The following is a 17,466-nucleotide window of genomic DNA, read 5'->3' on the forward strand; positions in this document are numbered from 1 at the left end:
TTGTACACACTGTCTCTCTCCCTTGTACACACTCTCTCCCTTGTACACACTCTCTCAATCCCTTGTACACTCTCCGTTGTATACACTCTCTCTTGTACACACTCTCTCCCTTGTACACACTCTCTCTCTCTCCCTTGTACACAATCTCTCTCTCCCTGGTACACCCTCTCTCCCTTGTACACAATCTCTCTCTCCCTTTTACACACACTCTCCCTTGTAGACAATCTCTCTCTTGTACACACTCTCTCCCTTGTACTCACTCTCTCCCTTGAACACACTCTCTCTCTTGTACACACTCTCTCCCTTGTACACATTCTCTCCCTTGTACACACTCTCTCTCTCCCTTGTACACACTCTCCCTCGTACACACTCTCTCCCTTGTACACACTCTCTCCCTTGTACACAATCTCTCCCTTGTACACACTCTCTCCCTTGTACACAATATCTCCCTTGTACACACACTCTCTCTTCCTTGTACACACTCTCTCACTTGTACACATTCTCTCCCTTCTACACACTCTCCCTTGTACACAGTTTCTCTCTCACTTGTACACACTCTCTCCCTTGTACACACTCTCTCCCTTTTACACACTCTCTCCCTTGTACACAATCTCTCCCTTGTACACACTCTCTCCCTTGTACACAATCTCTCCCTTGTACACACTCTTTCACTTGTACACACTCTCTCTCTCCCTTGTACACACTCTCTCCCTTGTACACACCCTCTCTCTTCCTTGTACACACTCTCTCACTTGTACACATTCTCTCCCTTCTACACACTCTCCCTTGTACACAGTTTCTCTCTCACTTGTACACACTCTCTCCCTTGTACACACTCTCTCCCTTGTACACACTCTCTCTCCCTTGTACACACTCTCTCTCTCCCTCGTACACACTCTCTCTCTCACTTGTACACACTGTCTCACTTGTACACACTCTCTCCCTTGTACACACTCTCTCCCTTGTACACACACTCTCTCTCCCTTGTACACACTCTCTCCCTTGTACACACTCTCTCTCTCCCTTTTACACACTCTCTCTCTCCCTCGTACACACTCTCTCTCTCCCTTGTACACACTCTCTCCCTTGGATTCACTCTCTCCCTTTTACACACTCTCTCTCTCCCTTGTACACACTCTCTCCCTTGTACACCCTCTCTCCCTTGTACACACTCTCTCCCTTTTACACACACTCTCTCTTCCTTGTACATACTCTCTCACTTGTACACACTCTCTCCCTTGTACACACTCTCCCTTGTACACACTCTCTCTCTCACTTTTACACACTCTCTTCCTTGTACACACTCTCTCTCTCCCTTGTACACACTCTCTCCCTTGTACACACACACAATCGCACATTTTTATGCACCTCACATTGAGGGGTATTTTCCAGAAGGAAGGGAAAAGACTGTCCATCGAATGGAAATTCAGGAGTGCCTTGGCTGAAAGGACGGGTCTAGCATCTCCGATTCTCTTGGTCCTTTATAACGTCCCAAATTGCATTTTGCCTGGGTTCATTGAAATTCTGGTTTTTTATCTGTGAAGTTGCTTGATGTTGGACTTTCAGTATATTCTTGGTTGGCTTTTTAGCCTGTGATTAGTGTTTGAACTCACTTGGAGCATGGAAGTTTTTTGATTATTCAATCCTTCTCACTATCTAGGAAGGATTTTTGTAAATCCCTCAAGGTGAAGATTCTATTATAAGAGATAATATTAGAAGGTATGCGCTTCTTTTTGTTGCCTGTGTGCATAGGACTGAGCTGTAAACTCATGTGTCTTAGGGATTCTGTAATAGAGGTGATGTCTCAGGGAAGCCAATGAAGGATCACCCTTTTCACAATCTTCATCTCTGTATTACATAGTTTACGTCATATACATATTTTGTAATTTATTGTTAAATTACCCAGATGTTGGCTCAATTTAATGAATAATAAATGCTAACAGAGGATGTCTGGGTCATGTTATGATTAGCTGTAATTTCCCCATGTATTTTGTACTCCAATATTCCTCTACTTTTATTAAATTCATTTGAGCGTGTTCAATACTCACAAAATGAAGAGCTTATAGATGGAGGAGAGAGGGAGGAAGGAAGCCTGGCCTGGGACAAAGAAGGCTTGGACAGGGTCCAGGGTGTCATGTATTATGAGGAGTTTTCTGTCACCAAGCCTGATGACCTGAGTGTAATCCCTGCTTCCAGCTTTTTGGGTCTGTGTAACCTCTTTCAGGATAGTGGGCTTTTTTTTTTTTGAAGTTTGCATGCAAACTTCAAGATGTCATTTTTTTTTTTAACCACTGAGTACTACTCTTATGTGTAAATGTGCCACATTTTCTTTATCCATTCTTCGGATGAGGAGCATCTAGTTTGTTTCCAGGTTCTGGCTATTATAAATAATTCTGCTATGAATATATGACCAGAATGAACATATCCATACTGACTTATTCTAAAACAGTAAACAGTCCTTTCCAGTCAATAACAAAATTCTTCTGCAGAAAATAGGGGATGTAGTAAAATTAATTCTCAGTTAGAGAAAGTATGAGTAATGGTGTTGATGGGCTTATTTCTCAGATATATCATTCTCTCTAGAATTTGGCTCCCCAACCATGATGTTTAGTGTATTGATAACAACATCCAAATCCTCTATGAATTTGTTCAAATGACTTAAATAGGGAGTTTGGATTAGTTTTATGTATATCACCAATTGTTATTTAGTCCTTGTACTTGTGTTCTTGAAAACTAACAAAAATATTTGGACTACTATAGTTACTCTGAGTTAGTAAGCCGAAGGCACAAACATGGCGCTACAGCTATTCTGGGTCAGTTTCTGCAGGATCAGCATCAGGCATCAGAGAGTCATTAGGACAGAATCTCCGGGTGGCTCATACGGGCATTAGTGTTTAGAAATGACATCTTAATTATGAAGTAATGTATCTGAACATTAAACAGATTCTAAAGCAGTGGTTTTCAACCTTGTACTGCTTTGACCCATTAATACAGTTCCTCATGTTGTGGTGACCCCAGCCATAAAATTATTTGCTAGCTACTTCATACTTGTAATTTTCTTACTGTCAGGAATTATAATGTAAACATCTGATATGTAGTATACCTGATATGCAACTCTCTGTGCAATGATCATCCATTGTCCCCCATGTATCAAGACTGACAGATTGATAATGGATAATCGAAACTGATTCTGCTATTGCTGATCAATATTAAGGTCACACATTTTAAAATGTCCCAGGACTTAATCCCTTGAGACTAACGGACACTGGCTAGGTGCGATCCCTTTGTGGGTCTCAACAGTGGTGTGCAGCACTGTCCCAATCCCACATCCACCCGAAGGGTGAGGAGAAAACAGCCTGGGGACTCCCAAGGTCGTTCAAGCCAGATCTTGGGGCCAGGGCTTGATTGTCTTTTTGCTTTTCTCTCTACTCCTCTGCTTATGAGGAAAAGATTCATTTTTAAGAATGGACCAGATGATAGGAGAAATTGTTTCCAGATGACAAGCCTGTCAATAAACAAATGCTTCCTCAGGAATGGTGCCACCTCCAGGGATTAGATAACATTCAAGAGCAGGCAGATTCTAGGTAGTAGATTTACAGAAGTCAGGCCAGAATAATATGCATACACATATTCGCTTGTTCTTGTGGATACATTTTCTGATGGGTAGAGTGATTTCCCACCAAGTCTCCTTAGAATACAGCTAGGGAACATTTAAGTGAGCCAATGTCTAGGTCCGGACTACCCTTGCCCATAGGATCAGATAACTAGCCAGCCTTTCTACCCAAGGTCACTGAAAGTATTTCTGCTGTTCTGGGGATCAATTGGAAATTACATTGTGCAGGATAAAGAGGATAAATTACACCCTGAAGGAGACCTTAACTAAATTAAGCTTAGAGATTGGTGAAAGTTGGGTGGAGCTCCTTCCCATTGTCCTCCTTAGGCATCCCTGTACTCCTCATGAAAAAGGACTGACTTTATTTGAACTCTTTTTTATGGGAGGCTTCCTCCTATCCACCTGCAGGATTGGAACTAGCTGTTGATATTATTTATCAACTACTTCAATGTGTGCCGGCTTTGCAGCAGTCTCAGGTTGAGTCGTCCTCACTTAAGGCTGCCTTCCAGAGTTCAATACTTCACCCACACTCCTTCTGGACAGGAGATAAGGTGTGGATCAAGAGATGTAGCAGTGAGGATTTAGGATTTTGCTGAAAGGGATCCTATCCGGTCATGCAGATGACCTCAACTGCTGTCAAGGTAGATGATATCCACACCTAGATACATCACTCCCTAATAAAGGGCATCGCAGAGGGACAAGAAGGCCCAGTTGCAGGGGAAGCCATCAATCCAGAGAGGTAGACCCATCACAAAGGTCATCTAAAGAGAAGACTGACTCAGCTTTCGTTCTATTTTATGTTAATGCGTATGTTATATGTAATTATGTCTGATTATGTTGCCTCCTTTATCTAAAGTGGAAAACCCTTGTACTCCCTCAGATACCTATAGTCCTCTCAGTAGTTTAGGATTAGGAACATCTGGGGCCACTCTTGGTGCAACCAGCACAGCATGGCTCACTCTAACTCCAGGACCTTAGGATGCCAGGAAACCCAGGATTTACTTGCATTGGAAAAGTCTACTGCAAAGTCAGAGGAATAGGTGGGCTCTTCAGCTGAGGTCATCTTGGAACATGGTAGGACTTTTAACCTACTGCATACAGAATATGGAGGGTACTGCATGAACAACTCGTAGAAGCAGGAAAGACTGCATGGAGGTAGTCCAGGGATTCTGTTTTAATAATCAGGTTTCTCTTGGCTGGAATCTGTACTGTTAGCTGTTACAGGACCACTAGCCCTCCTATTCTGTATGATTACATTGGCCCTGCACCTTTAATGTCATAACTAGATATGAAAATAATGCTTGGGAGCCATTAACCTGGGGGTTGCTTGGTCACAATATAAACAGATATCCACTGTGCATCACAGAGTTGACAAAGTCCATAGTTCTGGAAAAGTCTCTACGTGTACTTACTTCCTATTTGCATTCTGTAGTTCCACATCTCACTAACTGTTCTTGTACCTGAAGTGTGTCAACCCAGAATATGTGTTTTGTGCTTAAAATCTCACCCTGAGAAAGACTGTGAGCTCTACTGGAATCCTGACTACCCAGTGTGGTTGTCAGCCAGCTAATAAAGACTTTCTATAGGATTGAACCTGTGTCTGAGCAGTCTTCTCTGGTGGATACATCACAACAATATAGAGTCTACATTAGATTCAAGTTTTTAGATGTGAAATTATCATTGTGTGTATGTGTGTGTGTACATGTATGCATGCATGCATGCGTCACAGCATGTGTTTGTGGAGTCCAGAGGACAACTTTCAGGTGTTGAGTCCCTTCATCCACCATGGAACTCAGCTTCATAGGATTATCTGGCTAGCACTTTCGCCCTATCAGTCCTGCTTCACATAAACCTTTTCTCGAATAAAGAGTGGCGTATTCACTGAGTGGAGTACAGAACTTCAGCTAGAAAACACAACATTACAAAGGAATAAGGGTCGAATAAGACACACCTATAAGATCGGCATGGTCAAAGTTGTAATTACCTTTTTTTTCTGTCATTCCCTGTCTTGACCCATTTGTGTGGAAGATTTTCTGGCCCAGGTACTTCTCTTATATCTAAACATATTCATTATAAAAATACAGGTGGGATACTAAATAGACGTTTCAGTAGTTAAGAGTACTTACTGCTCTTTTGGATATCCCAACTTTAATTCTTAGAACCCACCAGGTGGTTCACGAATTCCAGGGTTCCTGAGCCCTCTTCTGGCTTCTGTGGGAAGAAGGCATGCCTGCGGTGCACAGATATACATACAGGCAAAACACCCCTACGTATAAAACTTTAAAGATATGTTAAAGTAGACAACAGCCTCTGCCCATTTCGTTATAACTTCCATGCTTCAAAGAGACAAGAACAAAGCACAAAACCTTGAGGTTCAAGCATCAGTGCTGCTGGTAAGGACTTTCTCCAAAGGTTCAAAGTCTGAAAACCACAGTCAACATAAAAGTACTGTTTCTTCAGTTCCTCTCTTTTGAGACAGTTTGACTGTGTAGCTCCCATGGCTACTCTTGGTTGTCAAGTCGACTGCATCTGAAAAGTCTAAAACCAAAGGTATGGGCACCCCTGAACATGCTTTCTCTTGGTTGGGTCACTTGAGGTGTGACGACTTCCCTAAGACAGGGCCACCCCTTCCTTAGCCTATACAAAGGGCAGGAAGAAGGAGGCTTTGCTCTTTGCCTGCTTACCCTCGCTCTCACTGACCAGTTCATTCCTTCACTGGTGTTAGAGCTTACTTCTTCAGGATTCCAGAATACGCTGAAGAGCAGCTAGCCTAGTCAGCCTAGTAAGCCAAACAGCTATTAGGTTCTTGGATTTATTGGGCGATAACCATTGTTGGGATAGTCAGACCACAGCCTGTAAGCCACTATATCCAATCCCTTGTGTACTTGTATGGATCTATTCGTTACATCAGCTCTGTTTCTTTAGAGAACACAGTAGGGTGGCCTCCAACCTAGGCGATCCCCCTACATCATGCCTCCCAGGTAAGGAGATTACAGGTGTGAGCCACAGGCACCTCTTCCTTCTTATTAGTTTACACTGAATTTTCCGTTTAGGATCTCTGCACATCCAATCCCAAAGGATAGTAAGCAAGTGTATTATGGGATTTCTTAGGGAGGAATTAGACCACTGGAAGCATTCTGTGTTATACTACCAATAAACACTTGTGCAAACCTGTGGAATATATGACCCCAAGTGCAATCCAATGTAAACCATGAGCCTGAGTCAACATTAGTGCAACCAGTGGTCAGGACTCTGGACCAATGTTTTTAGTTCTTCAAAAATGAAATAAAGGCACACAGAGATTGCAAAATAGCAGAGATCCTTTACTAAAAGCCAAGCGATAGCACTGATCAGAAGGAAACAGGCTGTCAGGAGTGGCATCGGTCTATAGGAGTGAGAGTGCTCAAGCACCCCACTTATTGTTGAGTTTCATTTTTTGGGGTTCAGGAGGAAGAGTTCATGCTCTATTTACCAACCTCACCCTTTACTCACTGGGCACATATCTATGTCTCTCCAAAAAGATGCGAAAAGAAGGAAGCATCTAAGAATCTTCCACCAAAATACAAGGCAAAAGAGAGCCAAAGCTGCTCTCTGCTTCTGAAAATATGAGCAGAAATTATACTCATTTGCTAAGACACCTTTTTGCCCAGCTTTACACTGGTACTTCCTATGCCACCTTTTGTTCTGACTGTTGAACTGTGGCTGGCACTTCTGGTCTGGTCTAACTTTTGCTGTTTTCCTTTGAGTGCTAATACCGTGGTTTAAAAGTAAGCAATGAGATTTAGCTTTACTATTCTTTTTTTTTTTTTTTTTGGTTTTTCGAGACAGGGTTTCTCTGTGGTTTTGGAGCCTGTCCTGGAACTAGCTCTTGTAGACCAGGTTGGTCTCGAATAGCTTTACTATTCTTAAAATATGGAATATTCATATCCCAAGCAGCCAATGCTAAAGCAAAGAAGAATTCTAAGAGCAGAAAATTGTTGTCCTACTGAGAGACTCCCAGGTGGACGAGGCCAGGAGGTACAGAGATGGGATGAAAGAAGGCAGATGTTTTAACTGTGAACTGTGAGAAATAGAAACAGATGATTCTGATCACATGTCTGGAGCTACAACAAAGCTGCTTCCATTCAACTGATAGGAGGTTTAAGATCCTGGTTATTTTATGTTTAAATACTTTCACATCAGATTCAAGGTTTTGGCAGGAGAGCAGAGTTCAGTCATCCAGTTGAACATTTTCAAATAACTACTCACATTTTTTTTTGTCTTTCTCCTTTCACCAATATGGTCAGGATGACACTAGATGTTCACCATCAGAAAGGTGAGCATATTTGTGTTCCCATATTAGAAACAGCTGCGAAGGCCAGGCTGCCGGGTTGCACACCTTTAATCCCAGAACTCGGGACGCAGAAGCAGGTGAATCTCTGTGGGTTCGAGGCCAGCCTGATCTACAAGAGATAGTTTCAGGACAGGCTCCAAAGCTACAGAGAAACCCTGTCTCAAAAAAGCCAAAACAAGCAGCAGCTGCATAAAGACTGTAGAATCTCAGCAGCAGAACTTAAAAACAGAAGTGCCCTAAAATCCCCTCTGCTTCTAGTCAGATGGCTCAGCGTTTAAGAGACTGCCTGCTCTTCCAAAAGTCTGGAGTTCAATTCCCAGCAACCACATGGTGGCTCACTACCATCTGTAATGAGATCAGATGCCCTCTTGAGGAAGAGACCTGGTCAGTCGTCCTCATCAACTTAGACCATGAAACCCAATATGGACAGGTTCAACAGAACCGCCATATACGGACTGCCCATATATGCTTCAGCATTGCCAAGGCATACATTTCATTCATTTCTTCATTCAATCAAGAAAGGAGAACACTTAAGGTTTCTGGCAGGGAAACGGTTATGGCCAAATTGCCCACATGTGCTTACATGGTACAGGACTGTATAAATGAGTGACTGGACTGGGTACCGTTTCCCTGAGAGAGAAATGGCGAATTCTTGTTGCCTGGGGACCTGCAATGGTGAGTGTGGCCACCCCTAGGAGGAGAGGAAAGGAGAAGAGAGGAGAGGAGTGAAGAGAAAAGGAGAGGAGAGGAGAGGAGAGGAGAGGGGAGGAGAGGAGGGAAGGGCTGCTGGTCTTACTTGCTTTGGAACCAGTCCAGCAGGAATAATCTTTAGGCAGGAGACTCTGGGCCCTGCATGTTCATAACATGATTTGTGCACTAACAGAGGAGGGCATGTATGGTCAGGGTCTTGGCTCTCCTCAGGAATGCAATGACCTTCAGTTTTCATAGTGTTGGAAACAGCCTCAAATGTTAGACCTTGCCCTCTAATCTACATCTTTCTAGGGCTAGAAGTAAATCTCTAAATTACAACAAATACTTTCACCATCTTGGATTTCTGGTACTGTCTTGTCACAGCTTGTCTGCCTCCCCTGCTGAGTTGGACTGGTTCATTCTAACTCCATCTTTTACCAGGAAGCCTGATTCTGGCCCAGTCAAAATGGTGGCCTCCTGGAAGATTTCCTGCACAACCCGTGCCCCCTCACCCTACGGATACCTTCTGAAGCTCAAGCCCCATGCTGTGATGTGGGCCCTCTGATGGCTGGACACTGACCGCTAGTGAACTGAGACTTGTGTGATCTTTTCCCTTGAAAACCATCATGGTGGTGGATGGGTGAGCTCCCTTCATCCCTAGGAAGCTATGATGAGCAGATCTATGACCCATATAAGTCCTGCATGCTCAGTTGGTCTCACTGGGGAGATGAGCACCTTAGTTGCCCAAGGCCACTATGTAAGGGAGTTGGTGGTAGTCATCAATGGAATTGTCATGAGGGGAGCCACAAAAGCATGATTGTAGTGATGAGCGGTGGGCTGCATTCTGCCACCCGGCTAGCTTTACCCCGAAATAATTACACGGAAACTGTATTCTTTTAAACACTGCCTGGCCCATTAGTTCCAGCCTTTTCTCGGCTAACTCTCGCACCTGGACTAGCCCATTTCTAATAATCTGTGTAGCCCACGAGGTGGCTTACCAGGAAAGATCTTAACCTGCGTCTGTCTGGAGTGGGAGAATCATGGCGACCCACTCACTCAGCTTCTTTCTCCCAGTATCCTGTTCTGTTTACTCCACCCACCTAAGGGTTGGCCTATCAAATGGGCCTAGGCAGTTTCTTTATTAATAAGAAATCACTCCCACATCACATGATGAACAGCAGTTGGGTGGCTATAAGCCATATCCATGAACACTGGAGGAATTATAAAAATGTGACGCTGTTACTCATAGACTGTCCCCAACATTGAAGAAACGCTAAGTATTACTTCAAGAAGATCAGCATGGTTCAAACATTGTCAACAGCATAAAAGAACACTCCTGGAAACTATGGCCATCCGACTCTTCAAACTGTGTACTTACTGTGGGCGACAGTGAGTGTGGGCCTGGCCTTGTGCTCATGGGAAGCAGGGATCTCATGAGAATACAATTTGTCCAAATTCGCTGCACAAATAGTACAAAGCTACAGGAGCCTGCAACTAAAGCAGAAACCCCTGGGAAGGACAACTAGTCAGACTGACCTCTGAGAACATGAACCTGGCCTTTACCTCCCCAGCAAAGGTCAGCGAGACACAACTATCTGTATGTCTAGCATGGCGCACAGGCATTGACCTGGACTCTGGCAAAGCAGTGGCTTTGCCTCCCTTCCTCCTGGATGGTCTGCCTCCTGTAGCCTCTCCCAGAAGCAGTGTGATATACATGGGAAAACTACTAGGCCCTACCTAAACATGCTGAGTGAACACTGTAACAACAATTTAAAATGAAAAACAAACAAGAACTATTTATTAAAACCAATATTTAAACTAACACAACATTGAAAACATCCAGAAGAACCAAAAGGCTATTACTCAGGGAAAGGGAGGCTGTCTGTGGGTCTGGGAATGATGCTGGGTTGAAATCAGGAGGTGATTCTGTGGGGAAGAACAGAACTGATGCTGTCTGCAGGGCAGACAGATGAGGGACACCGAGAGGAGCAAGGGGGCTGGGCCAATCCCTGGGGAGTTAGACCCCCCATAGAAGTTGCCCTGTGTCTGCTGACAGGGTAAGGGGTAGAGCATGCGGAGCATCCATGGCTGATGGCAGGGGTGGGGACCCGGCTGCTGCTCCAGCTGCACACGGGTCTCAGAACCGTGTGGGTTTTCATCTCTCCGGCTGCTTTGGATCTGGCCGGTTCTGCTTTGAGAGTCGCTGTCTTCATTGCTGGTTAACAGACTTGGACCTCTAGATCTGCTGATGTGCAGCTCTGCCTGCAGCTCTCCGGATCTAAGGATGGAGACAGATGTGCTGCTGATGCGAGCATCTCTAGAAGGGCATGTGGCAGTGGAGGGACAGGAGGAGACAACGTGCCCATGATGAGACCTCTTTCTCAGCTTTTCCAAACATAGGGGAGACCGTGTCTGCCTAGATTCCCATATCCTATCCTCCGAAAGGTCATGTGCCCAGGCAAGGGTCCAGGGACTACTGCTCCTGCAAAGAGGAGCCTCTAAAGCATCCCCCAACCATTCCAGGTCCCTCCTCCCAGAGTGTCAAGCACCTACCTGGGGACTTCTCAATCGCTATCCTCTGAATCACTTGCCACTTCTGCCTATAAGTTGGATGGAGCTTGTAAACACGGACAAGATGATCTGAGTGGGGCATGTTCAAAATCAAGAAGGTCCTCACCCTCTTCAGAACGGACATGTCCAATGTCTTGGAAAAGTCCTCAGGGATCTCGTCAATCCATTTGCCCAGGAGGGTACAGATGGTGCTGGGGAAAAGGGACAGACAGGGCACTTAGTGAAATGGACTTTCCTTTGCCACCCCTCCCAAGACTCTGTGCATGTGAAACTGCAAGGGAGAAAGATATCCAGCCCTTATACATGTGAGTACAATGAGCTGGGCTTGAGGGTCTGCTTGGGAGGACTCTTTAAGGTCCTCTGGGGAGGACTCCTTAAGGTTCTGCGGGGAAGACTCCTTAGGGTCCTCTGGGGAGGACTCCCTAGGGTCCTCTGGGGAGGACTCCTTAAGGTCCACCAGGGAGGGCTCCTTCAGGTCCTCTGGGAGGGCTCCTTCAGGTCCTCTGGGAGGGCTCCTTTGGTTCCTCTAGGGAGGACTCCTTAGGGTTTTTTGGGAAGGACTCCTTCGGGGCTCTCCAGGGAGGAATCCTTAGTGTCCTCTGGGGTGGACTCCTTTGTGTCCTCTCGTCTGGACTCCTCTATTTCTTCTGGGGTGAACTCCTTTGGGTCTTCTCCGTCAGACTCCTTAAGTCCCTCTGGGGCTAATCCCTTTTCAAGCTGAGGAGAGATCAGGGTGTGTGGTTCATACCAGCACAGGACTACAATGTTATGGTTGGTTATTATCATTCCACATTTCCCTGAACCTTACAGTACCAAACACCAAGAGTGAAATTTGGGAAACTGAGATTTCAGAGTGGTTTACCTGGTCTGCACGGGCCTGGCTCTGGCTGCCCTGACTCAAGTGTGTTTCATTCAGGCCAATTGGCCAGAGGCATTGGATCCAAGAGTGAACCTGGCATCTCCAGGCACCTCCACGGCCTCCACCGTGGCCTCCACTTTTCTTGGTCTTGTGGTCTGAGCTTCCACAAACTCGAAAACAACAGCACAGCATCTTGCTTGGTCTTCTGTCTGAAGACAAGTGAGCCTGCTGGGCTGTCTCTAAGCAGTTGGCTGCCTGATTTCAGAGTTCTGCATTGTTATGTCATTGTTAAGAAAGTGAGGTCACTCCTGGGGTCCCCTCTCCTGAGTCTTCTCCTCACACAGGGCTTTCCCAAAAGTCTCCTAGGTCCCCTCCCTCCTCCCATGTGCACTCCTTGACACAGATAGATACAAAGGTTTTTCCCCTCCCTCTGCTGCTAGGAATGTCTGGGTACAGGCAGCACCTCAGCTCCTATTGTTGACTGCATCTGTTACCCTTATTCTAAACCCAACTCTAATTGCCCTTGCACAGCATAAACCCTTGCCATGTTGCCTTGCTTCTAGGTTACTTTGTGTGTCTCCTCTGTGAAATATGAGCACATATCATCTGTGTGTTGGGTTTGCATGAGGAACTAGAGAAGGACGTTTTTAAAATCAATTTTTCAAAAAAGTTTTTTTGTTTTGTATTGTTTTCTTTTGAGACAGGATTTCCTTGTATAGCCTTGGCTGTCCTGGAACTAATTTTGTAGACCAGGCTGGCCTGGAACTCCCAGAGATCCACCTGTTTCTGCTTCCTGAGTACTGGGAGTGAAGGCATGCACCACAACCAGGCCCCAGACAGGGGCATTTGTATAGTTAATTATAATCATGTGCATTTTTGAAAAGGTTTTTGATGTATTTTACAGACTCCTTCAGGTCTCAGCTCCTAGGCATCACCGATGTCTCTTCCTTTATTCTGAAAGTTTGCCAGCAAGGGAAAGAGTACAGGGAAAGACACTGGGGGAAGATCCAGAAGAGGCCTGGAGGTTGACATCCAGTTATGACAGCACCATTTGTTGAAGTACACCTCCACCCATGTAGTCAGGACAGTTATATGACAGTGCTTGCTGTACACATGAACCATCCCACCAGTCACGTGACATAACAGGGGCATTTGAGAGTTCTTATATTGTCAGATCATTTATGGCAGGTGATCATGGATCTTAGACTTTATTCAAAGCAGACTCACAGTTCAGCAGTAGGCAAATTATGGACAGAACTGGGCTTGACATATAGGGGACTTCAGGACATCTTTTGCATGATGTACCCAGGAACCACCATTTATTTATTTACTTAATTATTTTTGAAAACATTAAAGTCTGCATTTATTTGTGTGTGTGTGTGTGTGTGTGTGTGTGTGTGTGTGTGTGATATACAAACATGAGTGTATGAATGCCAGGAGTACTGTACATGTGGTGGCCATGACATCAAGCATCTGCCTTTACCACTATCCATGCCATTGCCTTGGGGCAGGGTATCATTTCTTAATGAGCTGGTACCCTACTGTTTCAGTGTCTCCACTCCCCAGTGCTGAGGTCATAGGCATACACAACCACACCCAGATTTTAAATAGGGGCTAGGAGTTGAAGCTCAGATCCTCTTGTGCACAGAACAACTGCTCCAGTATACTGAGCATCTCCAAACCCCACCAGAGACCACCCTGAGAAACAGTTATTAAGTTTGTACCACTCTGGATGTCTGTCAGAAATCTCCACATATTCAAGTCTTGGAATTTCAGAGCCAGTTTTTTTTGTCTTATCTTGCTGGATGACTGCCTCACAAAACAGCCTTGGCAAGGAAGGGTGACTCAGATTTAGGTAGTATGGGGCACAGAGGGGACATAAAGGGAAGGAAAAGGCAATACTCTCTAAAATGAATAGGTCCTGGATCTTGCAGTCTAGACAAAGGCATGACAAACTGATTGCAATTTGAACCTATGTAAGGATGGAGATTGCCCTCATAATTTTTGGCAGAAGATCACACGTGTCCACGACTTCTGTGCTAGTGTAGTACTTTGTGTTTCCAGTGCACCCGTTCTCCCTTACTCAACAGTGCTTTTGGACCTGTTCTGGCTCCAGAGTTTGATTCACCTCTATGGCACATGATCTATGCTTGCATCTGTAGTTCCTGTTCATTTACCCAGATTTTCCTTTTCCATAATTCCCTCAGTTTGTGTTTTCTATATTGACTCTGTTTCAACTTTCAAGTCTTAAACTGTTTGAACATCCTTAGCCAACAGGGAAATGCAAATCAAAACAACTCTGAGATACCATCTCACACCAGTCAGAATGGCTAAGATCAAAGCCACCAATGATAGCTTATGCCAGAGAGGATGCTGAGTAATGTGAACACTCAATCATTGCTGGTGGAAATGCAAACTTGTGCAACCACTTTGGAAATCAGTGTGGTGGTTTCTTAGAAAATTGGGAGTCAACCTACCTCAGGATCCAGCAATACCACTCTTGGGAATATACCCAAGAGATGCCCAATCATACTACAAAAGCATTTGTTCAACTATTGTTCATAGCAGCATTATTTGTAATAGCCAGAACCTGGAAACAATCTAGATGCCCCTTAATCAAAGAATGGATTAAAAAAAATGTGTGACATTTACACAATGGAGTTCTACTCAGCAGTAAAAATCAATGGCATCTTGAAATTTGCACCCAAATGGATGGAACTAGAAAAAAAATCCTGAGTGAGATAACCCAAACCCCAAAAGATGAGCATAGTATGACTTCACTCATAACTGGATATTAAACGTAAAGCAAATGATAACAAACCTATAGTTCACAAGCCCAGAGAAATTGGATAACAAGGATCCCCTTGAAAAGGAAAAATAGACAAGATTTTCTGAGAAAATTGGAAGCATGGAGGTATGGGGAGGAGGGTCAGAAGGGGAGGAGAACTTGAGGGAAAGGGATGATTGAAAAGGGAGAAGGATAGAGAGGGGAAATAAGGAAAGAGATATCTTGATTGAGGGAGCCACCATGAGGCTAGCAAGAAACCTGACACTTGAGAAATTCCCAGAAATCCACAAGTATGACCACAAGGATGACCCCAGCTGAGACCTTAAGCAACAGTGAAGAGGATGTCTGTCAGATTGATGACTTTTTAATTTTTTTTTTGAGACAGAGTTTCTCTATGTAGCTTTGGAGCCTGTCCTAGAACTTGTTCTGGCCTCAGACTCACAGAAATCTGCCTACCTCTGCTTCCCAAGTGCTGGGATTAAAGGCATACAACACCGTTGTCTGGCTATTTGATGATTATCTTAAATGTCTTCATAGAACCTGCATCCAGCAACTGATGGAATCAGATGCTGAGATCTACAGCAAAGCACTGGGCTGAGCTCCCAAAGTCCAATTGAAGAGAGGAAGGAGCAATAATATAAGCAAAGGTGATGGGGGAGTGTCATATATCAATCTGTTGATTTCATTGGTTAAGCAATAAAGAAACTGCTAGGCCCATTTGATAGGCCCACCCTTAGGTGGGTGGAGTAAACAGAACAGAAGGCTGGGAGAAAGAAGCTGAGTCAGGGAGACGCCATGCCCCACTCCTGGGCAGACACATGCGATGAAGCTCCAACCCAGGATGGACGTAGGCTAGAATCTTCCCGGTAAGACCGGTATTCACAGATTATTAGAGATGGGTTGATGGGGATATCAGAATTAGGCAGTAAGGGCTAGAGCTAATGGGCCAAGCAGTGTTTAAATGAATACAGTTTGTGTGTTGTTATTTCGAGTAAAGCTAGCCGTGGAGTCGGCCGGGTGCTGGGGACACAGCCCCGCTGCTCCTAATACTACACAAAGGAGTCAAGACCATTATGGAAAGCTGTGAAGATGAAGCCTAGACTGCCTTGGAAACGCCAAAATCTTGGAGACACCACCAGAGCCATGGGATACCTGCTGAGCAGAGCTTCAAATGGTCTGCAAACAGCCCACGAGAAAAAAGTGTGTTGAAGTCAACAAAGCTAAGAGGAATTGGAGATGTGAAGAGTGTTTTGACATCAGACACGGAGATGCAAAGTTTGGAGGTTGCCCAGCTGGTTTTTGGTCTTGCTTTGGTCCAGTATTCCTCTCTATGTTCCCTTACTGACCTCTTGGAATGGTTATGGATGTCCTGTGCCATTGTATGTTGGAAATATGTGATCTGTTTTTTTTTTTGATTTTATAGGGGATTACAGTTTAAGAGATTGCAAGAATCTCAGATAAACTTTGAACTTTCAACTTTTACACAGGGTTGAAACTATTTCAGACTATGGGGACCTTTTAAGTTGGACTGAATGCATTTCTGCATGATGTTATGGCTACAAGCCTATGGGGGCAAGAAGTGGAATGTGGCTGTTTGAATAGGAACAGCCCCCATTGACTCATGTATTTGAGTGCTTGATCCATAGGGAGTGGCACTAGTAGGAAGTGTAGCCTTGTTGGAGGAAGAGTGTCACTGTGCGGCCAGGCTTTGAGGTCCTATGAGCTATGCCCATTGTGGCACACGTCTCTTTCTGCTTCCCTCAGATCAAGATGTAGAACTCTCAGCTGCTTCTCCAGCGCCATGTCTGTCTGTGTGCCGCCTCTCTTCACACCATGATCATAATGGTCTAACTCTCTGAACTGTAAGTCATCCCCAATTAAATAGTTTTCTTCTATAAGAATTAAAATTGGAGTCCATGGTGTCTCTTTACAGTAATAGAAACCCTAACTAAGACAAAAATCACATAATCATAAATTGGAAGAATCTTGGGGAAATGGCCAACCTACCAAAAGCAGTATGTTTCAATGCAAGCCCTATAAAGATTCCAGGACCATTCTTCAGACAGGGGAAAAAATCCAAATATATATATATATATATATATATATATATATATATATATATATAGTCACAAAAGAGTGTTAAAGAAAAGATAGTTAAACAATAATGAACCAAAAGAGGTATCACTGTGTCTGGTCTCAAATTGTACTAGACAGCCATAGTATTAAAAACAGCATGGTACTAGCATAAAAATAGACACATTGGAATAGAATTGAAGATCCAGGTATAAGTTCTATATCAGTGTTGCATAATTTTTGACAAAGATGATACAAATACAAATATACCCTGGTGAAAAAGGCATCTCTATCAAGTGGTGCTGGAAATACTGGATTTTAACATATAGAAAAAATGATACCTCTTGCCCTGCACAAAACTCAGGATGAAGGACCTTAACCTATGGCCGGATACTGAGACTTTGTGTGGTGGGGAAGTAAGGAGCATGCTTCAGCTTACAAGCAAGAGATAAAAACGTTCTAATGTGGCTTTAGGACTCTGGAAACTCGAGAAATAACACCAACAATTAAGGGATCGAATCTCATTAAACTAAAATGCT

The sequence above is a fragment of the Microtus oregoni genome, unplaced genomic scaffold, assembly GCF_018167655.1.
Source record: "Microtus oregoni isolate MIOR12 unplaced genomic scaffold, Mior012 000004F_ref0000308, whole genome shotgun sequence".
Classification (NCBI taxonomy): Eukaryota; Metazoa; Chordata; class Mammalia; order Rodentia; family Cricetidae; genus Microtus; species Microtus oregoni.